Raw genomic sequence first — 27,613 nt, 5'->3', positions numbered from 1 at the left:
TTTGCCGAGCGTCCCTGGCTGGGATCCCTGCCTTCCTGAGCCGGGAGCCCAGAAGCTGGGAGAAGTTGGAGAGGTCGGGAAAGCGAGGGTTGGGAGAAATTGCGGACCGACCTCAGCCCTGGTCGGCCGAGCTTCGGAGGAGTGTCTGCCGCGTCCGGGCCGAGTGTGGCTGCGCCGCGCGCAGCCCCGCCAGGGCTGGGAGTTTGCAGACCATCCCTGCCGCCACCAGCTCGGCGGCGGCCCTGCGGCTCCGGCAGCGGCCGCGGTGGCCCCAGGCGCGATCCAGCCCTGGTAGCCGCACCGCAGACTCTGGGCGCCGCACTCCGTGCCCCACTCCGCCTAGGGCCCTGCGGGGACGGCGAGTGGTGGGTGCTCCCGGCTGCTGCCCGACAAGGAGGTGAGAACCACTGGGTCGGGGCGATCGCGTGGAAACTCGCCATCCCCGCGGGAAGATGCACGCAGAGCGGAGCGCGGAGGGCACGGGGAGCTGGGCGCGGGCAGGGAGAGCCCGTGCTGAAGGTGGCGCAGCCTGGGGCTTTGCGCGCCGCCCCGCTGCCGCTTGCGTGGGTGCCCGGGCCACGGCCGCTCTGCGGGACCGGGAGTGAAGCCGGGGACGCGCCTTGAGGCGCCCACCTGTCCGTGGCAACCCGTTTCCAGGGGAGGCTGCCGGCCCCCAGGACCCGTGGGGAAGCGGCTTGTGGGCTTTGCAAGGGACTGTCCAGAGGAGGCTTCGGTTGTGCGGGCCGGAGGCGAGCTGCTGGAGATGGCAGATGGGCGTCGGACCGCGGAGGAGCTTTGGTGGGGTCATGCTGGGGGTGTGGGCCGGGCTGGGGTCCCCCGGTCCTGGGCGCTCTGGGCGGGCTCAGCCACCGGCCAGTGAGGAGGAAGAAGGGAGGCTGGCCCCGGGCCCCAGGGGGAGCGGGATGCGGCGGGCGGGCGCTCTGGTCCGGGAGAGCAGGGTCCAGTGGTGCCCCCAGCCCTTGGGGCCGGCCGGCGGCCCGCGTTCCCGCCCGCGCTCAGGGCCAGCCTGCCTGGCCGGAGAGGCCACGGGCAGCGCGGAGTCCACACCCGCGCACACACTCCCGAGAGCATGCTCAGTGCGGGCCTGGGAACTTCCTGCCGAGTCGCGAGCGGCCCTGGCCCCCTCTCCCCGCCCGCTGCTCGCAAAGTTGGGGGCGGTGGGTGCTGGAGTCGGGGGCGCGGCCCCCGCCGGTCGCCCTTTGGCGTCCTGGTTCCGGGCAGCGCCTTTGCCCGGCCCGCGGCGCTTCTCCCTTCCGCCGCCCCCGCGGCTGGGAACTGAGGCGCGGATGTCATCCCCGCTCCCCGAGGCCAGGTCGCAGGCCGGGTGGCCAGAGGCCTGGTGGTGCGGCCGCCTGCCAGGTGGACCCGCTCCCGGTGCGCTCTCCGCGCGCACGGACCCCGTGCAGTGAGCAGACTGGGTGGAAGGGGGTGTGTGAGCGCGGGGCCCTTGGCGCACTACTCGCTGTCACGTCACACACAAAGCCTTGGTTTCATAGCCACCGCGCGGTAGAGGGAAGAGGTGCCTTTCGCTTTGGGAGCACCACCAGGGTGCTAGGTGCTTGGGTGATGCAGGAACCAGGCGTCGCATATGGTTTTCAGAGATGCCAGAGGCGAAGTTTAGGGCTCAGCACTCCTGGCACGTACTGCGAGCCCCGGCCCTGGGCTGACGCCGGTGGTGTCTGCACTGGGTTCTGGCTGACCAGTTAGGGAAGGCCGGGCACTTACGAGGCTGTGAAGTTGGGGAGGAGAAAGCTGAGGTTTGGGTGGGATTTGGGTGGGATGGCAACACTACACTTGGAAACGCTTGAAGCCAAGTGTTAGAGGCAGGAAATCATTCTAAAGAGGCAAGTGGGAAGCTGGCACCCTAAATTTTTTGGCTGTTAGGATGAGAGCAAAGCTCCCCTGTCTAGAGGTCTTTTAACTTTTCTCTAGTTACCAAGTTGAAGTCCATGTAGTCACCCTGAAGCATAGAGGCCTGAGAAATGAGCTGATGCAGGACAGGGGAGAGGGTGACCTTTGCCCCTTTTAGTGACTGGCCAAAGAGGAAAAGGAAGCTGCTTTGCTCCTTTGTTCCAGCCTGCCTTCCCGCATCTAGGCGACTTGTGACTGGAGTCATTAGCAGAAAGGAGTCTGCAGTCCGGCTTTGGGGCTTTACCAGGCGGCGCTGGTTGGTTTTAAGGCGGGCTGCAATGGCAGCAGGGCTGAGGGGCTCGCCCAGATCTGCCAATGGCATCTGCCATTCAGCCAGTGCTGCACAGCAGCTCATGGCCTTTTGAGTCTCCTCAGCAGTGCGCATTTCAAGTGCTGTGTGTGTGTGGAAGTGTGAATACAGTGCTCATGTACATATAGGCACACATCCACAAAGGTTTTCATACAGAAGCACACATCCATATAGGTTTTCATAAAGAAGTGTTCTTTGGTAGCATCTTGGGGCTGGAAGGGTCCTCAGGAGACCATAGGAATTCAAATTTTCTCCTTTCCCATTCAGTTTTCTCCGTTTTAAAAATAACCAACCAGACTTCTGCCCAGCGGGCTTCTCGAAGCATTTGATGCCAGAGTCCGCCTGTGGTCCCAGGCCAGGGGGAGGCCTTTGGCTTCTCCCCTGAGAAGGGGCTCCCCCTCAGGATCTGATCTGGATGCACGCTGACATTTGACATGACTTTTCCTAATGCTCCACATGGCTTGGGATTTAAGTCACTGCAGAGTCACTCTCACATTGATGTTAGCAGGGGATAGGCAGCGATGTCAAGAAAATTGCAAAGAGCAGTCATCAGTAAGACTTGGGCTGGAAAGTTCGTGTCCGTTCGTACTCCGTGGTCATCCCGGCAGGGAGTTGCCCTGCTCCTTCCCAAGAGCAGTGGGGACTCATTTTTACCCCCTTCTCCTCTGTGTCTTGTCCTTGTGGCTCCGGGAAGGTGGGGCGTGGTTGGGGACGGTATTCTGTGTTGGTGCGATTATAGTAGGTCTCAGGAAAGCATGTGCTAGCAGGAGTGTTGTCTCTGGGGGTTTGTCATGGTGGATGTCAAAGTTTGGGGAAGGATCCTGGTGTCAGGCGAACAATTAACGGACAGTCCTGGCTGAAGGAAGGTGTATGTGATCCAGAATTCAGGTACTTAAAAAAGAAAAGAAATCATTTTCTAGTTGGGGGAGAGTGCCACGTGGGTGACGGTTGAGAGGTTTGGGTCAGAATTGAATTTGGTACTTGCCAGTGCAAGTTTTACTAGGTTGCCTTTAAAGTTCATACTTGCTTTGAAGTACAGAGTCCCTCTTTAATAGCCAGAATACGAGTCAAGATCTCCCCATCTTCTTAGAGTTCCTAACCTAAGCCTTATCCCTGTGCTCTCTTGCATCCTGCGTCAACAGCAGAAATCCACGCACAGATGCGGTGACCTCTGTGCCAGCTGCCGGTGTCCTCACTGAGTGTTTATTGGGCGGCCGCCGTGCTGGTGCTGGGTATAAAGATGTCCTTTTTCAAAATTACCTCCTCACTTTTAATTTATCTGACCTTCTCTTCAGTGTGTTCACGCAAACTAATAGCTCTTGGAAAGCCGCCAAGGTGGGTCCCAGGAGCCTCAGTACTGTAACCGTGTTTTCAGCTGGAAGGGTTGGGACTTGAGCTGTGTTTGCCCACTTGTGCAGTTTTATTTATTTACTTGTTTCTTTCATTGCCACAATTAAGTGTATCCTTCCCCGACTTCCTCACGTTTGGAAGGCTGTATGTGTGCATGAGAGGGGTTGCTGTTTCTTCAAAATCCTCCAGCTCTCTTGTCTGAACCCATAACCCTCTGGAAAGAAAACAGAGGCCTTTCTGCTGAGCCTTTCGGCCTCAAAAGTCAGGAGGGGCAAGGAGGATAAACTATGTGGCTGGATTTGGTGGGAGCAGTTCTCCCTGTAAACTGGCAGCCCCATTGCCATGCCTGCGTTTGTGCCTTCAGGACCTTGACCCCAGCTGGGGCGGGTACCTAGGATTTTTCCATCCTGTTGCCCATGACCTCAGGAGTGGCGTTATCCAAGTACTTAGTTACTTGTCAGAGTGAAGTACTGGTGTTCGCAATGGAGTGACTTACAAAAACGTCAAGGTTATCCCTAGAATAATAACAGCCTCACTTATTTGTATCCCTGTGAGATTTTTGTGGCTGGCCCTTGAGGGAATGTGTGCCGCCCACCCACTTCTGTCTAAGCGCCTCTTCTTAGTGTTGTAGTTCTGAGCGCAGACGGCTGGTAAGTGCTGTCATGCTGGTCAGATGCTTTTTATAAGTATCCTACGCAGCACCGTCTTCCACTCTTAACAGTTTGGATCTTTCATGGCTCAGTCTCCCTTGGGAGTGTGTTGTGTTGGTGATCAGTGTGGAGATTATGTGTCTTGGAGAAATTTTAAGAACAGGTGGGCAAGAAATAGATGATGATGAAAAAATATATCTTCTATATGTGACATGATTGCAAATGCTTCTTTTGTATTTCATTAACTCCTCACTGCAACATTGAGGTAGATGCTAATGTCATTTCCAGTTTATACTTAGACTGAAACATTAGGAATTTGTGAAACCTGGTCAGGGTCACACACAGCTCGCAAGTGGCAGGGAGAGGATTTGAGCCCAGCTGGTGTAGGTCCAGGGCCCTTGTTAGCTGGACTATGCGTAGTTGTTAAAGCTAGGACCTGCACTAGCCAGCGCCTTTTCCCAGTTAAAGCCAAGAGAAGCCTTAGACACGCAGGGGCTGGAAGGGACTGGAGGAATATCCCTCTGGATCCTTGCTCTTTGCAGCCGAGGTCATGGAGGTGCAGGGAGGTAGAAGGACTTGCTCCGAGTCTCACCAGCAGAAAGCAGTGGGAATGCTGGGCCTCAGTTCGGACCCTGGTCCCACAGGAACAATTGATAGCAACTGGTAACAGACATGCGCCTGCTTTGTTTGCAGAGTTGAGCCAGGGAGAGAATGTGATGGCCTTTGGCATCTGTCCCTCCCACTCCTAGAACCCTTGGAATCCGGTGGGGAGTGAGGGGTGTGTCCAAGCTCCCTCACTATCCCCAAATGGGAGAGTCTAAGCAACTTTTGTGCCTTTGAGTGAGGTGTTCCCCTATTTTATGCCATCTTATACGTTTGACATCTTAAGAATGAGCCCTGGCTGGGTAGCTCAGTTGGTTACAGCATCATCCTGCTACACCAAGGTTGCAGGTTCAATCTCCCGTCAGGACACATACAAGAAACAAGGGATAAATGCATAAATAAGTGGAACAACAAATCAATGTTTCTCTTTCTCTTTCTAAAAAAAAAAAATCAATAAACAGAAAGACTGTAGTCTGGGATGGACTTTACGTTTCACTCTGAAATTCTTATTTTCTCTCACTCTGTCTCTCAGTCTGAGGGCCCGTGGTCCCTCTCAGCATCGGTTTTCACTCTTTAGGAGCACGGGTTGGGCGTGCTCTTTCTTAACCGTTCCAAAAAAGAGCTGGCGAGGACATTCCCGCAGTGTATGTGGGATCCTGGAAAGATTGCGGAGGCCCTGTAAAATGTTTCTCTGACCACTGGCATCTTCTTGCTTCGTGGAATTTTCCTGTTAGGCACATGGTGAGCACCGTTTCCTTCCACTGTATTCCTTCCCTATGACCAGATTGCATCAGGCCCATCAGTGCTCACTTGTCCCCCATTCTGAAAGTTTCTGGTTAAGAGTCCTTAGCTGCTCAAGGAGGTTAAGTTCTAAGGCATGCTCATGCCCACACAGAAGAGTCAATTGTTATGAAACAGTATGCAAATGAAGAACACTCATTCAACTAAGACTTTCCTGCTAAGGCTTCTCTTGGCTTTAACTGGAAAAAGGCGCTGGCTAGTGCAGGGTGAGGGTCCTAGCTTTAACAACTACGCATAGTCCAGCTAACATGGGCCCTGGACCTACACCAGCTGGGCTCGGAATCCTCTCCCTGCCACTTGCGAGCTGTGTGTGACCCTGACCAGGTTTCATGACCACTTTGGGCCTCAGTTCTGATGTTGAAAAGTATAGGGAGTGAATGAGCTCTCCCAAGTTCTGTTCAGTCCCCAAGCTGTATAACCCTATATATGTGGCAAAAGAGGTGCTGAACACAGAAATAAAATTCCCTCATGCAAAAAGAGAAAAACTGCTCAGGAAAAACTCAAGTTGTTTTCGCTTTTGCTGGCAGAAGAATATAGTTCCAATGCTCACTCAAGAACTAGCCCTCTGTTATCACTATCTCTGGGATGTTTATTTTGAATGCCGAGAAATAAAAAGCCTTGCTCCTTACTTCTCAGCCCAGAAATAACCTGCTTCCCCCAGTGAAGCTATTTTTTTTCCCTTGGGAAACTGAGATTCAAAGAGCAGAAGATGACCAGGCCACGGAGTGCCGTGGTTCCATGGCACCGTGCCTGGGGACAGTGGCTAAGGATTTACACTGCCACAGGCCGCGCCGATTCTGTTTACATACCTGCATCGCTGCTTCACTATGAAACTACTTTGAAAGAACAGGGAGTTTGATATCAATCTCCTTGCAGCTGCCTGTGCTTTTTTTAACCATCTGTTATTTTCAGTGCCAACTTTTTATTTACTAGTGTTCATGCTAATGAGTTTTCTAAATGACCAATTCTTTTCTCTTTTATAGCTTGTTTAGAAAAGCAATCTCTTTGCCTCACGCTAAGTCTAAGCTCCGCTTTCTTGATATGTCAGTGTGGTGGATGTCCCTCACCCATTCTCCTGTGATTTTTCAGAGCCATCAGGGTTGGAGGCAGCACCGTGGGGATTTGGAGAGGAAGGGGCACTTTCCTCTCCCGCCTCCTCAATAATAATGTTCTTCATAGGAGGAGTCCCCAGTCTTCTGGGAGACCTTCGCCAACACAGCTTTAAGCCCCTCTGCCCATGGCGATGGCCTTCCCTTTTTTACAAAGTTCTCAGCTCCCGTGACTAAGAATGGTACGTTTCCCCCTCCTCCCTTCATGTGGTTTCTGACTCCTGTGCTTGCTAGATTTAAAGGTGACACTGTTTTGTGGACAGTCCTTCACCGTACATTATTTAGTACGCACACTTGCAGTTATCTTGGGTAAATGTTATCAACTTTCTTCTATAGGTTCACTATTCCTTTTTTTGCTATCCTTATCTCCAGGGAGCTCCAGAGAGGGAACGTTTTTGCTCAGGTTGCTTAAAAAAATACATCTGGCCCCAAGGGCTTCTCAGAAAGGAGTGGAGAGCCCTAGTAGGCAAGACTGGAAGCTCCACTGCCTTATATGGGGCCTGACATGGAGTCACAGGATCAACTGGGCAGCGAGGCATTTACTGAAGGTAAACTCCCTCTGGCTGGTGAGGCCTCTGCAGTCTGCTAGCTGTCTTCCTGTCGGTCAGCTCAGTGCTCTGTGGTTCCGGTTTCTCTTCTGTCAAATGAGGCATCAGCTTCTCCACCTCTGTGGGGTCCCACCCGTGTGTCTTCTTGGCTGAGCTCAGCACACTCTTCTGCTCTAGTTTCTCTAATCTGTCCTTAAGAGTATTCTTAGGTGTGTTCCCATTCTTGTGGGCCTGTTTGGTTGTGTCTGTTTAGAGTTCTGTTTTTTTAAATCTGTGGACCTTTGGTAGACATTTTGTCTTTTCTCCCTCACCCTGGACATAATTCATGGGCTCATGAAGCCTAGCAAATTTGGGACTTTGTGTGTGAGTGAGCCTGTGTTTGTGCGTGTGTCCATTTCACAGACCGTTGGTGCTATTACCTTATTGTGGTATTACCTGCAAAGAAGTGGGAGTGAGCAGAATTAGAGCTGAAGGTCAGGAGTAGCCATAATTGAATGAATTCTAGAGAGTTTCTGTGGAAGGATTTTGTTCATATGGCTTTCCCCTCGTGCATGCTTGGAGAGTGTATGGATAATGATTTTATTGTACTTTCCTATAGACTGCAATAAAGGTTTTCCATGAAAATGAGTTGCTTATCCTGTCATGATGCCTTTAGTCTGACTGCCACCAGATCCGGAATCAGATACAGCTCCCATTTTTCATGCCATGCCTGGCTCGTTTTCTCCAAGTTTCAGACTTTTTTTCCCCCCAGACTAGTGGCTTCAAGAGAGACTTTTCTATTTCCTCATTGTCAGTTTTTAGTATAAAGACTACAAAATTACTTAATTCTTCTGTTATTGCTGTAACAATTAACCACAGACTTCATGGCTTAAAGCAACATGAATTTATTGTTCTATAATTTTGTAGGTTGGAGGTCCAACATGGGTCTCACTGGCTAAGATCATGGTATCCATTTCCTTTGAGACTCCAGGGGAGAATGCGTTTCCTGTCCTTTCCAGCTGGTAGAGACCACCTGCACTTATAGACACGTGCCCCTCCTCCAGCGCCCAAACCAGCAGCGTTAGCTGGGTCCTTGGCCCTCTGCCATGAGTTTGGCCCTCTGACCACAGCCAGAAAAGGTTCTCCATCCCCACCCCCCACCTTTTTCTGTTACTGTTTATTATTAAAAATTAAACAATGATAATTACAATAAATGCATAATTTACAAAAGCCCTATATTTGTTCATAGGATTTACACATACAGGCATTACAGTACATTCACCTGAAAGACTAAAATTAGATATAAGAACAAGAATTGATTTGATGTCTGGATGTATATGAAAAAGTAACTGTATAGTGCAGGTGTAAGTTTACATAAATAGAAGAAACATTACATTCTAAAAAGGTTCCCTGATTTTTAAGACTCTTGTGATTAGATTGGGCCCATGCAGATAATCCAGGATAATCTCATCTCGAGGTCTTCAACTTAATCGCATCTGTCCTGTAAGCAGACATCTCCACAGGTTCCGGGGTTTAGGAACTGAACATCTTGGGGTTCACTTATCTGTCTACCACAGTCCTCAAGACTTTTTTTTTTTCTCAGTGTAAAATTTTTTTATTTGGAATTAGGCAGCTGGACTCTGGTTAGATGATCCCAATTTTGTTGGCAACATCCAAAGCATCGTAGTCAAGAGCCAGTCGAACATATGCCTTCTTCTCTTCATCAGGCCTGATCAGGGTGTTGACCTTGGCCACATCAATGTCATAGAGCTTCTTCACAGCCTGTTTGACCTGGTGCTTGTTGGCCTTGGCATCCACAATGAACACGTGTGTTGTCTTCTATCTTCTTCATGGCTGACTCGGTAGTCACGGGGAATTTGATGATGGCATAGTGGTCAAGCTTGTTTCTCCTGGGTGCGCTCTTCTGAGGATATTTAGGCTGCCTCGGCAGCCTTAGTGTCTTTGGCCTTTGGAAGGTGGGTGATGTGTGGATCTTCTTTTTTTGTGGCTGTGGACGCCTTTCAGCACTGCTCTCTTTGCCTTCAAAGCCTTTGCTTTGGTTTCGGCTTTGGGAGGGGCAGGGGCTTCCTTTTTAGCTTTTGGTGTTATCATCATAAAAAGGTCCTCAAGACTTTTTGTAAAGAAATGGTTTTCTACTCTTTGTTTAAAGGAACTGTTCCTTCCCATCAAAGAACTTTACTGTCACAGGAAATGTGCCTATTTCCTTGTTCATATTTTTGAATTCAGTTGTCCCTTAGTGTCTGCTGGGGATTGGTTCCAGGATCCCCCTCAGATACTAAAATTCTTTGGAGCTCACATCCCTTATATAAACTGGGGAAGTATTTGCATATGTGCTACAGCAGGGTGTGCCTACACATCACTTCACTTGCATGGATTCAGTAGTGCTGGGCATGTGGCAAGTTTACAGGTGTGTGTGTTTTTTTTAATTTTTGGGATTAAAAAAATATTTTCTGTCTGCAGTTGGTAGAATCCATAGATTTTAAATCAGTGGCTATGGAGGGCTTGACTGCATGTTCAAAGAAACAATTTGAAAAACACAGTATTTAAGGTTCGAGTTCAACTGTGGCTAGAGCAAGCTATGCATGTTTACATGTTCCAGTTGAGGTAATTGTCAACAGTCCTGCCATTGCAATGAGGAAACTGAGGTGCAAAGGAACCTTGTACAGGGTCTTGTGGCCAGAAGCGGTGGAGTGAGGGTTTAGATGTGGATCTCATTGATTCAAAGCCTGGTTCTTTTTACTCTGCCTTCCTGCCTCAGAAATGATAATGGCAAAACAAAATGAGAAATGGTAACAGGAAAACTTAAACTAATGTAAAATCTCTCTACTTCTGCCAAGGGGATGGCAAACTAAACACTGCCTGTGGAGATTGATTGCACTAATGGTCCTGATGAATGGCCTCCCTGGGTCCATACTCTTTACCTTGTAACTGTGTAGTCCCCTCCTCTCCCCTCTCCCACCATTGGGATTGGCCATGTGGCCTGCTTTGGCCAGTGGGGCTTTAACAAATGCCCAGTAAACAGTTCTGAAGAGTGTAGGTGTTTCTAATAGTCTCTTACACAGCTGGGTGAGTTCTCCAAGATCCCTGCCCTGAGAACATGCCCAGACTGGCCTCATGGGGAGGTCTGAGAAACACTTGGGGATGAGCCAGGTTGCCTCAGCCGAGGCCAGACTTCCAACTGAACTGTCGGCTGCTCGAAGTCTCCTGAACTTGTCTTGCCCAGGTCAGTTAAGCCAGATCACCAGAACCTCTCAGCTGACCTGTAGAGTTATGGCAGTCATCAATGATTGTTGTTTTAAGCCACTGAGTTCTGGGGAAGTTTGTTATACAGCAATGGCTAACTCATACACAGCTCTTCTCAGATATTTCAATAGCATAAGAAATATTTTAGTGTCCTTTTAAAGATCATTTTGGACTACTTTAACTAAATATTCTTATTAAATATGTAATTAAAAAAAATTCTCTTAAGATTATACTGTAGGCTCAAGAGCATGCCCAATATATCTAACCTCCCCCCCTTTTTTCCTTAGCATGAAAGACCTTTAAATTCTTTCCAGTTTCAGTCCCAGGCAGACTTGTTTTCCCTTCTCAAACTGTTAGAAATAAGGCGAGCCCCCAAATTCGGGGGTCCTGGTAGAGCACAAAGCATACTCGAGAGCCAGGCAGCAAGGCGTAAGGGTGCGCCACACTGAGCTGGCGGTCCGCTAGGCTTTTTAATTCTGACACAAGTGACCTGACCCTTACTCTTGATTGGAGCTTAGGCTCACAGTCTTTCTCGATTGGCTAATTTAAAGGAAGGGGTTGACCTTTGCTGTTTCAAGATGGCGGCCCCCAGGGAGGTGCAAGTCAGGAGGGCCAAAATGGTGGCTGCCAAGTCACCCGAGTCAAAATGGCGGCTGCCTAAACTGTTCTTTGACAGAAAAGATTACTTGTTTATTCTCACAAAACTATTTATTATTTCTAATATAGTGACTTTTGACCCCCAACCTGCAGTAGGAAATGGACTCAGAACTCACATATATACATAAGGTGACCAGACGTCCCGCTTTTGGCGGGACAGTCCTGATTTTTAACAATTTGTCCCGCGTCCCGCGGCGTTTTAAAAAAGTCCGATTTTTGGAAAGAATGCACGACAAGCTAGGGAACGGTGGGAGAACGGGAAGGGAATATACGGTTTTCGGAGGCCATGTGGCTATTTAGCCGGGATATGAGTTTTATATTATTTTTGTTAATTTTATAATGTTAAACTTTAATAATAACAAATAATTGTTGAGAACTGATTATCGAGAACTACTTATCAAAGTTCTCATCGTTGATCAGTTGTTAGAATTCGACCACCATTGTTCGGACTTAATGAACAATGGCATTTTTTGGGATTGGCAACGACGAAAACATTTTGTAACTGTCTCTCAGACGATACACATCGTACTGCGTGCTAGTAAGCTAGTTAAACAAGTGATTTCATTACAAATCAGCTATTTAGATAATTTAGGTAAGTAATTTATTTATTTCATAAATACATAAATTTTCTTGAATTTAGCAGACAGTACTCGTATTATTTATATTTTATAGTGGCGGCAAAAAGTCTAGCGCCGGCCTTGATAGTGACACTTACGACTTACGTTATGGCAAATTCAGAGGAAAAATAATACAAGTTAGTATTGTTATTATTTAGAAAGAAATATAGGATTGAAATAATTTTTAAAGTATAGTTACTTTATAACAAATTAATTTATAAATTAACAATAAAATATGTTCATGTAATTATGTACCTACTTACTGTATTTTTAAGCAATATGTATATAATAATTTATAATATAATTTTAAATTATTTTTTTTTAGATTTTTAACATAATGAGTAAGAAAAGAGGATGCAAATTCAACGATGATTTAAGAAGTGAATTTCCTTTTATTAAAAAAACCAAAAGCGATTACAATATAGACCAAATTTTAAATTAAGAATCCCCCCCCGCTGGGCCGAAACCGGTTTGGCTCAGTGGATAGAGCCTGGGCCTGTGGACTCAAGGGTCCCAGGTTCGATTCCGGTCAAGGGCATGTACCTTGGTTGCGGGCACATCCCCAGTAGGGGGTGTGCAAGAGGCAGCTGATCGATGTTTCTCTCTCATCAATGTTTCTAACTCTCTATCCCTCTCTCTTCCTCTCTGTAAAAAAAATCAATAAAATATATTTAAAAATAAATAAATAAAAGACCCCACCCCCCCTGCCGGTCAATGGTGTCCTGCTTTACCAATGTTAAAATCTGGTCACCTTATATATACATGTACAACAAATGAAGTTCATGAAACAGTTCCTACCTTTATACCTCTGATGTTTTCTTTTCGGTTTGCTTTATGTGAGAAATGCTGGTCAGGAGTCGCCACTGTGGCCTGTTTCCCGCTTTGTAAATGAAGTTTTACCAGAACACAGTCGCTGTTCTCCTTGGTTGCTTCTTGTGGTCCCAGGTGCGGGCAGAGCTGAGCAGCTGTGACAGCTTATCGCCGACAAAGCCCCCGTGCTTGTCTCTGGCTCTGGAGCACAGCTCTCTGACCCTCGCGCTTAACTGAGTCATGACCCCTGTGCGTGGCGACCCGCTGTTTAGAAGACTGTTAATTCTCTTGATGCTCCTATGGAAATTACACTGTGTAAATAACCCACTTCCTGTGTCATCCTCAAACTTTCTTGTCTATTTACTTAGATTCAACAGTTAAGTTTTTGCTATTTAACATTGTACCTGATTGGCTTACATAGGAGACTTTTCAAGCCATTCTAAAATGTCCCATTATAAGTAGGGTTACCCCCCACCCCCATTTTTCTAATTTAATTGAGGCTCTCTTGTGGAAACTAGCGGGAATTCACAGGGACACACATTCTATTCAAGTGCTAATTATTTATTCATTAGGTTCCAGCCTTGCCCTTCTTTGTGACTTAATGGGAGTCCATTCCTGGAAGAGGCAGGGAGAGGGTTTTCCTGGCTTCTTTTAGAACACCTTCTGGCAACTGGTCCTTACTGTCACATTTCTGGATCCGCGTGGTATTCTTTTGTAATAAGGTTTTAGAGATGTTAAATCATGGACTTTTGGGGTTGGAAAGATGGGGGGAAATTTGTTTTTTTCCCCACTTAGGCCTAATGGGGCCCTTCGAGGCCAAATTTCTCTAGCACCTTAATTTCCCAGACCTGTCAGGAAAGGACAGCAATCTTATTTATGTGTTGTGACTAATGAGATTGATGAAAAAGAGCCGAGGCGGCAAAGGCTTCAGGATGATCTGGAAATATCTTTCTAGAATCTGAAATGCCAGGTGAAGAATGGTCACTGGCCCACTTATTTATTGGCAGCGAGAACGGAATGAAAATGCATGGGCTTCAGGAGCAGCATGAAGAGCTTGGTGCTGTCTGAATAAGGGAGGCTCTTTGAGGTCAGAACAGGTTCTTCTGGGCATTTCCTGTGCCCACTGCCCGCCTAGGTTAGGTGGGCCGGCCCCTGTAATTAATAAGGACGCCCGGGTGCTGGCAGAGAAACCTGCCAGAACTTGCTTCACACAAAAGTGGAGAATTCACATCCGGGCTCCGGGACAGGAGCCAGGAGCTGCCGGTAGGGCCTGGCGACTCTGGGAACCCCAGGAATCCCCTTGGCTTCCTCTTTGCCTCCATCTGTCTGGCTGCTTTGTTCTCCCTGCCTCCTTCTGCTTTTCTTGTCCCAAGGGCTGAACTCCTGGAAGGTCTCTTGTTCCTGGGGAAGCCACCCGGGAGCTCTGGTAATGCCACTTGCATTTCCTGGGGAGTGTCTCCTCAGTGGCCCAGCTGGATAACACCCAGAGCGGGGCAGAATGTGGGAACTGCACCATGAATTTGGCTTGTTCTGGGAGTCTTAGGGGAGCATTTTAGAAATTTGTGGAGCAGTTTGGTTGTCAGTGCCTGAGGGGCACTACTCGCATCTCTAGGGTGGGGACCAGGGATGCTAACCATCTGTGATGGCTAGAACAGTCTTATACCCCGGAGTGTTCCACTGTTGCAGGAGGAATTAAAGGGCCACATTTCCCAGACACAAGTGGGAGTGAGGTTCTTAGAGTACCACTGAAATAAGCATTCTCCGAAGCCCCCATGGGAGGAGGGGGTGTGGGAGAAGGCTTTATTTGGGTGAGGTTGCATTTCTTGGGTTGCAATGGCCCATTCCCCCAAAGCCAGCCCTGAAAGAGGGGCAGCTGGGAGTTCAACAGAGCCAGAAGCAGGGCCAGTGCCCAGAGCTTCCATTCCATGTTGCAGCCGGGTGTGGTTCAGCATCCAAGCCAATTACAGCCCATTAGTCTATTGTGTGGAGTCCAACAGGGCCGTGTGCCACGTGGGCGCCGGGAAGCACATCCCTGCCACAGGAGAGCAGGAACCCAGCATGCCACAGGGAGAAGGCGAGAGGGAACTTGCTTTATTTGGAAGTTTAAATACTCAGGTTCCCGCACTTGCAGTGACCACGCCTATTATGGCTACTGATTGGCTTCGAGGTGTGATTGATGGGCAGATAGGTAGGCCCCTTCCCAGATCACTCAGAACTTACTGGGCATGTGTCAAACTGCCTTGCCCAGTCCCTTTCCCCATCCACCAGCGGGGAACAGACTTGGAAAGTGTTAAATGCAACTTTTGGCAAAGCTGCATAATGGTATGCCTGTATCTAGTCTTCCCTTTCCTCCTTTCCTGATAAATAATAATAATCAGGTTATTACAAGGACATTACCACTGTGAGATGGTCATGGATGAAAAAGAAAACTGGTTTGTTACCTGCACCTGCAGACCTCACTTACACATTAACAAAGACCACCCATGCCATCACCACCTCACCTGTGTCAGTCCACACTTACACCATGCTACATTTCAAGTACAAGCACCTAATGACCCCATCATATCTTCTGCATTAGACTTGCCCAATGAATTGCAAATTGAAATGTGTCTTAGGTTCGTTGTAAATTATTTTCCTTTTATTCTCATTTATGTTACTCTTAGGGCAACAAATTTATATGTTTGAAATTGCGTTTAGGAAGTTTTTCTAAGAGTTTGCTTTCAGATAGTAAAAGAGTGTTAGAAGTTTGCTACGAGCCTGGGGCTTTGGCCTGATACAATTTAAAACACAGAGCTCAGGGGAAGTGACTTGTAAGTTCCCCTTGGCTCGATGATTCAGCCGATTTAAACACTCAGTACTAACAGTTAAAAAATAAAAAACTGGCTTATGCATTGGGTGCAACTGACAGAAAAGCAGAACAGAGATGTTGGCCCTATACTGCAGACCCTCTCCCCTCCCATGCCTGGGCTGTGGCTCCTGCTGGGCCAGGGTCCTGGGTGTAGGGCTCTTCATCATTTGGAAAAACCCTAGGAGTAGGGGATAAAACCAGATTATTACATGTGTTTCATAGGCACCACTTGGTAGGGTTTCAAGGGGGATCTGTAGGCTTGTATGGGAAAATATTACACCTTGATTTTTATTCACCTCTAACAAAAATCGAGCAATTCCTTACCTTTTGAATGTTGACCACAAATCACAGTAATGTTAGTGTTGTCTGTGACTCTGTCACCAATAGAAATTCAACATTTTATGTCACATCATAGGTGGCTAACAGATATCTTGAAATATTATGACTTTGAAATTATGGTGGTTATTATACCTGTTACTAGATAGTGATATTTAATGCATTGCCAAGTAAGCATATGTGTTACTATATCACAATTAAAAAATATTTTGATCACCATATCTATATATGTAAAAGCCAAGCGACTGAACGGCAGATCGACCAGAATGACCAGTGGCTATGACGCGCACTGCAGCAGCCAACTGGCACGATCGAGGGTGGGGCCGGCCCTGCCCCCAATCACCCCAATCAGCCCCCCCCCCCCCCCCCCCCCCCCGATCACTGAAGTGTGACCTTCAGTGATTCCAAGTAAGTAAACGCTCTCCAGACTTCAAGGACCAGGAACCTGAATGACAAGTGATCAGGAGGAAAACTGCTCACGGTCTGGGCCGTCAGTCAGGTGTCCAGGAGAGGTGCCCAGCACAACCACCATCTTACTGCGTTCTCTCTCCACTGCTTACTACCAAAGGGGACAGCCACATCACACCATGGCCTCTTTTTAGAGGGTTTGTCAGCAGGGAACTAAACCGCATTACCTGTCTAGGGAGAGGCTTAGAAATGGAAGCTGTAAGTGTCCCTGACACTAAAGCGCCTTTGAAGCTTCAACTCATCTGAAAGCCAACAGCAAATGTGTATTCACCCTGCAAAGAGATTTGACACTAATAACTCTCCCTGGCTGGCCCTGCCCCTGATTTCCCCCCTACCCCTCGATCAGGGGCGGGCGGCCAGATCCCACCCATGCACAAATTCGTGCACCGGGCCTCTAGTTTAAATATAATTGACTTCCTCTGTATTCCTATGTATTTCATTTTATGAATTAGAAATCCCGAGAAGGGCCTGGCCAGTGTGCTCAGTGGTTGAGCATTAACCTATGAATCAGAAGGTCACAGTTTGATTCCTGGTCAGGGCACATGCCCAGGTTGCAGGCTTGATCTCCAGGGAGGGGCATGCAGGAGGCAGCAAATTGATGTTTCTCTCTCTCTCCTTCTCCCTTCTTCTCTCTCTAAAATCAATAAAAACGTATTTAAAAAAAGTCCCGAGAAGGGTCCATAGGCCTTACCAGTCTGTCCTAGAGCAGGATTTCGGAGTGCTCTGGTCTAGACAGTACACCCTCCACCGCTGCCCTATCTCTTCTGTTAATCGGGGTCCGACCTCCTCCTGACTTGGCCTGTCCCCAATACTTCCAGGTAACAGTGGAGGGGGTGTGGGTTTATCTCCAATTGTTTTATTTCCTTCTTGGACCTGGTCTAAGCATTGAGCTTGATTAATCCTGGTTCATTCTCTTATTATGCACGAGGAGGTAACGTCAGAACATTCCTCCTGGAAGGCTGTATTGATCAGCACAAGGTACATGATGTGTTTTTAAAGCCCAAACATACTGATTATCTGAATCCTAGACAGAAGTGTGATTTCTGGTTCAGTTTTTCAAGTGGAGAAAAACTGCAGGAAAATTAACAATATACAGGCGAACTTCTCTTTTCCTCTTCTATGTTTATGAGTTACACAATCACAAGAACTCTTAAGAATTACCACATTGCGCAAGAAATATGTTGCACACACGGCTGCTGGGGTGTTTTCCTTGCTAGCATGGGTGTGAGTGAGGTAGAGGTAGACAGCTCCATTGGTGTGTATTTCATCCTGGTGGTTACCTTGCCCACAATGAGTCCAGCTGGAGGGTGCTGCGCTGTATCTGTAGTCGGATTTCTGGGATCGGCATTAGCCTTTTTTCTCTTTCTAGAAACTTCTGTTGATGGGAAGTGAGTTTGCCACAGAACAGCCCCCTCTGCACTGCTCCTTGCTGTCCTCCGGGCGCGGAGTCGTGGCTGGGCGACCATGTGCATCGCTCTCCTCTCTCAGCGTCTAAGTCTATATTTAGAGCATGGAAGTGCTGACCATTTCCTTTCCGCTTCTTTAGTAGTTGGGCATGGAGAGGGATCTTCATGCATTCAACCCATATTAAATTATAATAGGAACAATATTTTTTTTCCATTCGTTTCAAAAGATATACTCAAGATTGGAATGGAACAGTTTGAAATTGTTAACGTCCATTTTTCTATGGGCTTATTGATTGTCTTTCTTAATGAGTCAAAGCCATTCTCTTAAGGTTTCAGGAGCAGCCCCATTATGTTGTTACTGCTCATGTCAGACTAAAGGGAACATACATGTGTTTAACGAGCTTATCTATGAAGGACAGCATCTCTCTTTTTCTGTTGCTTCCTGAGCTGCTGATTGCTTTACATACAGTTTCATGTGCAAGACTGTAGGTACTATTTGGCCTAATTTTTTTAAAAAATATATTTTTATTTCAAAACAGTAGAAGGGGAAGGGAGAGAGAGAGAGAGAGAAAGAAACATCAACGATGAGAGAGTATCACTGATTGGCTGCCTCCTGCAGCCCCCTACTGGGGATCTAGCCCACAACCTGGGTATGTGCCCTAACCTGGAATGGAACTGTGACCTCCTGGTTCTTAGGTCGATGCTCAACCACTAAGCCATGCTGATCAGGCTTTTTGACCTAATCTTTTAAGTGAGATACCTCAGACCTTTTATGGAGAAACTGTCCTATCATTGGATTGGTAAGGGCAATTTTTTTTTTTTTTTTTGGTTTGGGAAAGTAAGAAATTTACAAATTCATTGGCCGAGGGGTGATTATTTCACTCAGTTTGAAGGATCTCCTACCACTCCCCCTATTCTGAGCCACAGTCACTTGATCTCCTTTTCATAGGGGTTTGTTTGGTGTGAATTTTAATCTTAATCCTACCTTTGTGGAGATAGTATAGGTGCTTACATATCCCTGCACAGAATTAATGGTGCAGCTGCTCGACACAGTAGATCCCATTATAATTTTATAGACCATCTCACAGTGAAAGTGGGTACTGGTCCTGTCTTCAAACTGGCAGTCACCAGTGAGGACCTCACATGCAGAGGAACGCTTTTCCCGAAAATGGATCTCTGGAGCACGTAGCTAAGTTCAGGGGAGTCCTGGGCACTCCTGGGAGCCATGCCTTGAGTGCACTAGTTCCATGCTAATGACAGCCCTGTAAATTAGGTTTTCATTGAACAAATATGAAACTGAGTTACGGAAAAGTGTCTTGTCTGCAGTGACTCATATAATTTTAAGGTGACCACATAATTTATCATACAAACCTGAACACTTTTGAGAGTGAAAGGGGGTAGAAATGACTGTGCTGGGATAACAGGCATAAATGGGGATATATGAGCCCTTGCCAGGTAGGTCCGTTGGTTAGAGCATCAACCTGATACACCAAGGTTGTGTGTTCGATCCCTGGTCAGGGCACATACAAGAAGCAACCAATGAATGCATAAATAAGTAGAGGTAGAGGTAACAAATCAATGCTTCTTATTCTCTCTCGTCTCTCTCTCTTTCTCTCTCTCCCCCTCTCCCTCCTTTCCTCTCTTTCTAAAAATCAATCAATTTTTTTTAAATGGGACTATATGGCCCCTGTACTGATAAGGAGCAGAATGGGGGCTTCACTCAGGTCTCTGATTCCAAAGCCTGCCTGTTCTCTATGAGATGCACTAGATCGGGCTGCCTCATTGCAGATAAATTGGTAAGGCAGATATTGAATATTGAATAATCTTCTGAAGATGAGTTCTGAACTAGGTATAGAGACAAAGAGAAATGCCTCTAAGGCTAAAGAAAAGTTGCCTTTGGCAAGAGAAACTTCTACCAGAGATCTTTCATATAAAAACATGGAAAGGGTGTTTTTTTTTTGGGGGGGGGGGGAGGCAGATGGTTTTTCTTGTCCTAAAAAAACAGTTTCCATTTTTATTTAAAAGAATGAGTCTGCATTTATAAGAAAGATAAGGCGAGACTCATAAAGTCTCCTACCCAGGGAGGGCAAACATGTTCATAGCCAGTGGCTGTTACGATATAAAGTGGTAAAATGAATTCTTCAATAGCCAAGGGTGTCGGTAACTTACGGCCCCTGTTTTTAGCACTCTGTCCATGTCCATGACTGTCCGTCCTATCAAGGCTGATTGTGTGGGGTCATCACTGCTGTGAGCTGTTAAGGTGAGGGCCCTGGAACATGTCACGTTCCCGTCATGGACAGTCTGGCTTGTGATCAGCCTCCGAGCCTCTGTGAGCCTCAGACACACACCTGTGAACACACCCAGCAGAGGTGCAGACAGAGCATAGGTGAAGCCCAACCACGGGAAGTAATAAAGAACATGACACGGCACCCATGCCAGGGTTTACTTGTTCACGGCGGCATGTTCTCTTGCTGCCTTTGAGGCCAGCTGAGGTGTGAAAGCAGAAGTTTCCTAACAGAGCAGTTTCTGTAAGACCATGCCTATAGAAACGTCCTGCTTGGTTGCTGGTCCTCATCAAGTCAGCGGTGACAAAGAATGACGTGCCGTACTGTTCATTCAAAGGCCACGGTTGGAAACCTGCAACAAGCAGGCAATGGTGGGAGTTATGTGTTTCTTGGAAATTTGGGATTTGACTTTTGATTGTGAGCTGTTACTGGGCCTTTATTCTACACCCAAGTTCCCTGGGACTCTGCCTTCTGCACCCTCAGCACCTAAAAGACCGAATCCCAGAGCAGGCAAATGAAACTTTCTGGGAGATGGGAAGCTTCCCCCACCAGGGGGACCAGTGGGACCTGGAGAGGGACTACACCTGTAATTTGTTTGAACTGCTCCCTGAAGAAGACAACACTCTCTGGTTGTCTTTTTGAAGGACGAGAGTTTCCTAGGAAATAAGAGAACCATAGGCCATGAGACAGAGAAAAACAACAACAACAAATAAAAACAAAGCAGGGTTGGAGGAGAGGCATGAGGAAAGGCAAGGGCCTGAGAGAGGTGGCTGGCTGGCAAGCAGCAGCCTTTTTGCTGTGGAAATGAGGGACCGTGGAAGATGCAGAGGAGCGGTACCGTCTTGGGTAACAAGCGTCTTCTTGGAATAGGGCAGGACACAGCTGGGAAGTCAGGAGACCTGGGAGCTGACACTTGCCCTGCCATGAACCGCTTTGTGAGCCTCTTTCTGTTCTGCAAAAGTGGGTGAGTTGGGTCAGATGGTGTCTAGCATGACGTGCAGCTCTGAAAGGCTTAGATGCTGAGCCACTAATCCTTTGTAGGGCTCATCCGAGTGGCCCCCAAAACATTTGCTGAGTACTTACGTGCCAGGCATAGGGGCTCAAAGGTGAATGTAATCTCTGACCCCCACATCTAGGGTAGGGCCCTGTTGTAAATGCTCCCATTGTTGTCTGCATTGGAGGGGGTTGTGTGATTCCACCGATAGGAAATTCCCAGAGTAGGTATACCCAGGGGCAGAAAGCAGTTCAGTGGTTGTCAGGGGCTGGGGAAGGAGGGTGGGTGGGGATGGTTCTGGTTTTTTTTTGCGGAGGCGGGGGACAGTAAGAATGTTTTGGAACTGGACAGAGGTAATGGTTGCACAATATTGTGAATGTACTAAATGCCACCTTATAGTACACTTTTAACGGTTAATTTAGTGTAACGTGAATTTTACCTCAATAAAAAACATTGGCAGCAGGAGAAGTGGGCAGGAAGTGACGTGGGTCACATCCAGTGACCAGGATTTTCTGCTTGTTCCCTATTTCCTTTATTTTCATCATCTCCCAACACCTGGCTGTTTTACTAGAATGTAAGCACTGTGAGATTCAGTTCTGTCTCTGTTCTCGGCATGGCATCTGGCACATAGTGGGTGCTCAGTAAATGTTGGAACGAATAGAGGAATGGTTGAGTGGATGGATGAGGTAGACGGCCAGGCAGGCTCCTGGAAATAGAGGGGGAAGGGGTGTGGATTTGGAATCCTTGGCTGAGGAGAAAGAGAAATGGAGCTGATTGAGAAGAATACTAGTAAGCCTCAGTTCCTGATGTTGAAAGACCTTCAATGACGTCACCTGGCAACAATGTTCACGTGGTCACTGTATTCCCAGGTCCTGCCGAGCTGCATGAGTGCAGAAGAGAAGGTAGACTGAGGCTAAGTTTGTTGTGACAAGTTGGGGGTTTTGCTGGGTGATCACGATGGAAAGACAAGAATTAGGGGGAAAGAGGGTATTGATAATTATTGATTTGGGGAGGTAAAGGAATCTGGGAGGGATGGGCTGTGGACCCCAAGAAAATGGACAGAAATGATGATAGGACTCTTAGGCATGAAGAACAGGCCATCAGTGCCGGGAGTGGAGACCTGGACCCCTGATCTGGAGAAGAGGTCAGGGATGTGACTCAGGTGAAGGTGAGGTCATTGGGCTCCAAGTGGTCCCTGTGGTGCAAGCCCAGATAAGTATAGGAAGAAAATATGAAAACTTTAACTTATGTTTATTTTATTTCCCGTGAAAATTAAGGACTTAGGTTTTAGTAATATTTACATGTTTATCAGTTTAAAATAAGTTGACATATATTAAAGGTGCACACTCACTAATGAGATGTGTGACCACAGCAGTTCGTGAAGGCGCCTGGTCTGCGAGATTGGACAGGTCCTTGATGACATCTTGGAGAGTGATGGCACCTGGGAGAGCAGGTCACATGACTGGCTGAAACAGAAACCCTGTCTCTCCTAGGTCTTAGTCACTGTCTCTTGGTTGACCAGCTAAGAGTACCTTTCAGAAGGGGCATAAGTCTGGCTCATTATACTCTGAAGATCACATTTAGACAGCGGTCACAAACTGCCTGCTGAATATTCCTTGTAGAACTTGATTACTCACCAGTGTCAATATTTTTTTGGAATCCATCCGCACACCCACACCATTCCTGTTTTTCTGTTGTTGTTTGTTTGCTTTTAAAATTGGTCCCTTATTTTTCTCTTCTGACTTCCTGGGTGTTCATTGATGTCTTCCCTCTCCACCTTCTCTCCCCTTGCCTCCAAGACATTATCTAATGGGGCAATCATATGAAAATTGTTACCTCGGAAAGTGTTTTTTTTGTTGTTTTTTATTTTTTAAGGAACTTGGGATACCATTTTCCTGAACCTTTAAATTTGAGCTAAAAGTAGCTCACCAGATCTGAGGAGTGAGGGGCAGCAGAAAGCCTGGTCCTTAGCCAAGACCACCTGGCTTCCAGTTCTGACTCTGTTGCCAGCTGTGTGCTTCTGGACAAGTTGCTTAGCCTCTCTGACATTGGTTTCATTTTAAAATTGGGGAGGTGAGTCGTGGCCAGTGTGGCTCAGTTGATTGGGCGTCACCCTGTGCACTGAAAGTGCTTGTTCCATTCCCAGGTAGCAGGGCGTGCAGAAGGCAGCCGAGGGATGCCTGGATTTCGCATTGATGTGTTTTTTTTTTCTCTCTCTCTTTCTTAAATTTAAAGTCTTTAATAAAATAAAATGAAATTGGGGAGGTGATTGATAAGATTTTGGGGAAAATTGAAGGAGTTAATGATGCATGTGAAAGTCCTTTAAATTTGCTAGGACTCAATAAATGCCATTTCTTTCTCTTTCTTGACACTCCCCCATCTTCACCACCCTCCCCCGCTCCCCCCCGCCCCCCCGCCCCGCCCCAATTTCCTCCATTTACCTCTTGTACATCTCTACCCTGGTGGAAGAGACAGATGAGAACAAAGGGTGAATTGCTGAGACTTCCTGTTGGGCTGGTTTAAAGATGCCCATGATGTTGGTTAGTCTGCTTTTTTGCTCTTTTCCTAGTGAGGTCTCTTTTGTGGGTTCCTTGCCCCAAGCTTTCCTCTGTTTTAAGAAGAGTTTGGGGCATCCTAAGTTTTCTTACAGTGTTTGGTTAATGTTCATTCACTATGAGCCTCCCCACCCCATTAAATGCCTTCAGGAAGAACTGACTTCTTAGGGATCAGAAAACAAAATAATGCCACCCCCTGCCTCCTACCCCATTTCAGATACTAAGTAAAGAAAATGAGTTCTGCCCTAACTGGTTTGGCTCAGTGGATAGAGCATCAGCCTGCGGACTGAAGGGTCCCGGGTTCGATTCCGGTCAAGGGCATGTACCTTGGTTGTGGGCACATCCCCAGTAGGGGGTGTGCAGGAGGCAGCTGATCGATGTTTCTCTCCCATCGATGTTTCTGACTCTCTATCCCTCTCTCTTCCTCTCTGTAAAAAATCAATAATATATATATATATATATATATATATATATATATATATATATATATATATAAAAAAGAAAAGAAAATGAGTTCTGAGAACATTTTGAATCAGAATGTTTGAATAGGGTCATTTCAAAAGCCCTCTTGTAGTTATGGAATGGGAACCTTCGCATTTGAAGATAATGATGATGTTAGGGCTCCTCCCGAACCTGATTTCGACTTCACATATTCCAGGGTCCCTGGATTGCTGGACACCTGTCTCCACAGTGGGGGTTTCTCTCCTCTCTGGGGACTGGCCACTGCTTCTTCCCAGCCATATGCCCACAGGCTGGGTCTGACCCTGCCGATTGCTGGCATTTCATGAGTAATATCACTCCATGAATGGAGAAGTATGGAAGAAGTTTAAAAAGTCATTCTGGAGTCTTTAGAAAAGTGTGGCTCTGAATAAAAATAGGCCTTTGAGTTACTCAGCTCTGTCTGTTGCTAGGATAAGTGGGTGTGGTACTTCCCCACCCCAGGAGAAAATGTTATTGTTTAGTTAAAAATAACTACAGGCATACCTCAGATATATTTTAAGGTTAGGTGCCAGGCCACAGTAATAGAGTGAGTACAGGCACACCTCACAGATATTGTGGGTTTGGTCTCAGACACTGTAATAAAGCAAGTATCGTAGTAAAGGAAGTCTTAAATCTTTTTGTTGGGGGAGGGGTCTTCAGCTTGTATAAAAAAGGAAAATCTGGAGAGCAATAAAGCAAAGAGCAATAAAATGCGGTATGGCATCCCCCCCCCGCCCCCCCCCGCCCCCCCCCCCCCCATGATTCTATAACATCAAACTCTGTTTTGAAGTTCCGGTCATTTTATTTTTGCATTAGTAAACTGGGATACTAGTACAACACGGATATGAGCATTAGAATTAGTCCAGGAAGAGAGCCTAGCACTGTACCTGAAGTATAATAGCCACTTAGTACATAGTAAACACTATTTTAAATTCAGGTTGGAGAAAAGGAGCATTCAGGTTCTATGCAGGCCGCGTAGCACTGTATGAAAATGAAACGGGAATTTTGGGGGTGAAATAGGACAAGTTTAGGAAAATTTGGAAATTAAGGGGACCATGGAGGAAACACAGGGCTACAGAGCAACAGAAGGTATATTTCCATGGAATGAGGGAGCTGGGAACAGCAAAAGGTCTATATTTACAAAATAAAGGGAAGGAAGCCCTTCATCCAGAAGGAGAAGAAGAAAGCCCAAAGGGAATAGGAAAACAATAAGGAAGGAGAGGGGGAGACCTCACATGTCCCATATGAGGTTCAATCTTTGAGCCCAGGAGCTACTATAGTAACCAGTCTAGGGGAATAGTGACCAATCAGAGGGGATATCAGGGCACCAGGATCTGCAGCCTTTATAAGACATAGTGTTGCAGAAGACCAAAGAAAACCAAGGACGCTTCTGAGAAAAAGGAGGGACACTGTTTAATACGCCAGCGGACTCAGGGAACAGCCTTCCAAATCTGAGTGAAAGAACATGCATGGGGCCCTCCCTTATATCTCCCTGTGGTCCTTGTCCCGCAAACATGGATTATGCTTCCGGTCCTTTTCGCGGGCCTTGCAAGAAGGCCCCCAGGTGTTGGGGGTCTCCAGGCCATATCTGATGGTCTGGACTGGTGTCAGCTTTAATAACCCTCCCTCAGGGCAGTGCACTGTCCACAGCCCAATGGCCTCTGTAACCAGTTCTGCAAGACCAGTATCAGGGAAAGAGGTAGTGACTTAATTATAGGTTATCAGGAATGTACACTGAGCTTGCTGGCTTGGATTCAGATCACTAGCCTCCAAATATCAGGGTTTCATTGGAATTAGCCCTTTTAGCCTCCTCAGTAGGAAAAAGGAGCTCAGTGTGACCCTTTTCCCCCCTCCCTACTTGTGAGACTCTTTCTTGTGAGGTTCGTGAATGGTTAGATGGAGTGCTCGCACCCTCCTGGGTTTCGGCACCAAATGTGAGGTTCGCGGGGCAGGAAACAAAGACAGAGAGTCCAGGCCAGTCAAAAGGAAGTTTAATCTTGCACTCCCGGGCGAGGTTCACGGGTCCTGAGGGTAGGGCCGGAGAAGTCGCATTGGGCGGGAGCTGAGGCACTTTTTTATACAGGTGTTCAGTGAGGGTGGAGGACCACGAGCTGAGGGCGGGTGGAATTTCCGCCCCGGGCAGGGGTTCCAGGAATGGAGCCAGTATCTGCGCTACCATTTGCCTGGAGCACTGGTCCGTCATGGGTTCCAGGAAGGGACCAGCATTTGTGTGGCCATCTGTCTGGTGCACTAGTCTGTTACCTGCGTCACCATCGGTTGCATGCATCGGCTTCTGGAATTCCTCTGACCTAACATTTCCCTCTCCCCATGTGGGAGTCTGTATTTGTTCTTCAACAAATCTCCACCTTTGCTATACCACTTTCTGTCCATGGATTCATTCTTCGATTCCAGCGGACAAAGAATTCGGGTTCTAGTCCAAAAATTCTGTATCAAAAAGGAACCTATTGATTAAGCAGTTAGAAAGTTTCCAAAAACCTCCTTCTAAATCCCGAGATATTGGCACTGATGTGACAGATGTCTTGAGGCAGATAAAACAGCTGAGTCTTTTTAGTGGAAGGAACGGGGATCTTTTCACACAAAGTGGCACTTGAAAAATATTGCTGTAATTAAGATATATACAGTGTAGTTAGTTTTCAGGAAATGCAAATTTTTTCATGTCTTGAAGGAGCCTTACAGAGTTACTTTAAAAAAAAACAAACAAAAACCAGCCTCTACTGGAAATTAGCGTGCGATAGGTTGCCATTCTTTTCCTTCCCTCTGCTGGAGGCCTTTCACCCGGTGGTGGGCTGAGCTAGTCCTGGAACTTGGCCCTGACACACCCTCTCCTCCTTCCTCTACACCTGGGAATCTGTCAGTTTGAATGGGGAAAACATTCCATCTTTTATGTACAATGAATTCTAATTGGAATTTGGCATTTTCTTTAGTTATGAATGTAGGTAACAAATCAAATTAATGCTAGAAGTATCTTGACTTTGTCACCAATAAATCCATATCACATTAAAGTTTCCACAGGTGTCTTCAAATATTATTTACATTCATTATGACTTCAGGATGATGGTACTTAACAGAAGTACTTTTAGATCTTGTCACTTGGTGTATTAATAAAGAAGCACTTACGTTACCATACCACAGTAACAATAGTGTGAAAACTACGGGTAAGTATAATTTGTTTGCTTTAAAATGATTTGTTTTACTTTGCATATTAGAAAACAGTATTTGGAGGAGGCTTCATCTGATTGCCAGTGGGGTCTTTGGCATGCAAAAGGTTAAAACCTCTTCACCTTCTTTAAATTTTATCCTAATGGACTAGGACTCACCCAGTGGCTCTCAACTCTAGCTCCCTACTAGAATCACCTGTGGGAGTATAAAGACTCCCACTGCCCAGGTGATACCCCAGACCACTTAAAGCCGAATTTCTAGGGGTGGGACCTGGGTGATTCCAGGTGAGTCCATGATGCAGCTGAAGTTGAGAACCACTGGTCTATATGTTTAGAAAAACCAGCCTACTTCTCTCTTCCTCTCCTTCCCGATTTCTTAAATAAGAAATTAAGGTTCATGCTCATGGTAGAAAATTCAAACTGTACAGAAGA

At 47.0% G+C, this 27,613-nt stretch overlaps 1 protein-coding gene and 1 pseudogene across 5 annotated transcripts in view; one reads left to right on the top strand and one right to left on the bottom strand.

Annotated features, from left to right (window-relative positions):
• Window positions 1-27,613, top strand: part of MGAT5 (alpha-1,6-mannosylglycoprotein 6-beta-N-acetylglucosaminyltransferase) — a 383,255-nt gene continuing 355,642 nt past the window's right edge. For all 4 annotated transcript variants that reach the window (XM_079783063.1, XM_079783061.1, XM_079783064.1 and 1 more), the window contains exon 1: window positions 1-397. The gene's annotated coding sequence lies outside the window, so the exon portion shown is untranslated. The remainder of the gene's footprint in view (window positions 398-27,613) is intronic.
• LOC307106430 (large ribosomal subunit protein uL23-like) lies at window positions 8,679-9,592 on the bottom strand (annotated as a pseudogene). Its single transcript has one exon. The product of its transcript is annotated as a large ribosomal subunit protein uL23-like (transcript).

The sequence above is a fragment of the Cnephaeus nilssonii genome (assembly GCF_951640355.1).
Source record: "Cnephaeus nilssonii genome assembly, chromosome: 10".
NCBI classification, from domain to species: domain Eukaryota; kingdom Metazoa; phylum Chordata; class Mammalia; order Chiroptera; family Vespertilionidae; genus Cnephaeus; species Cnephaeus nilssonii.
The sequence above is the reverse complement of the archived record's forward strand: the minus strand, read 5'-3'. Positions and strand labels throughout refer to the sequence as shown.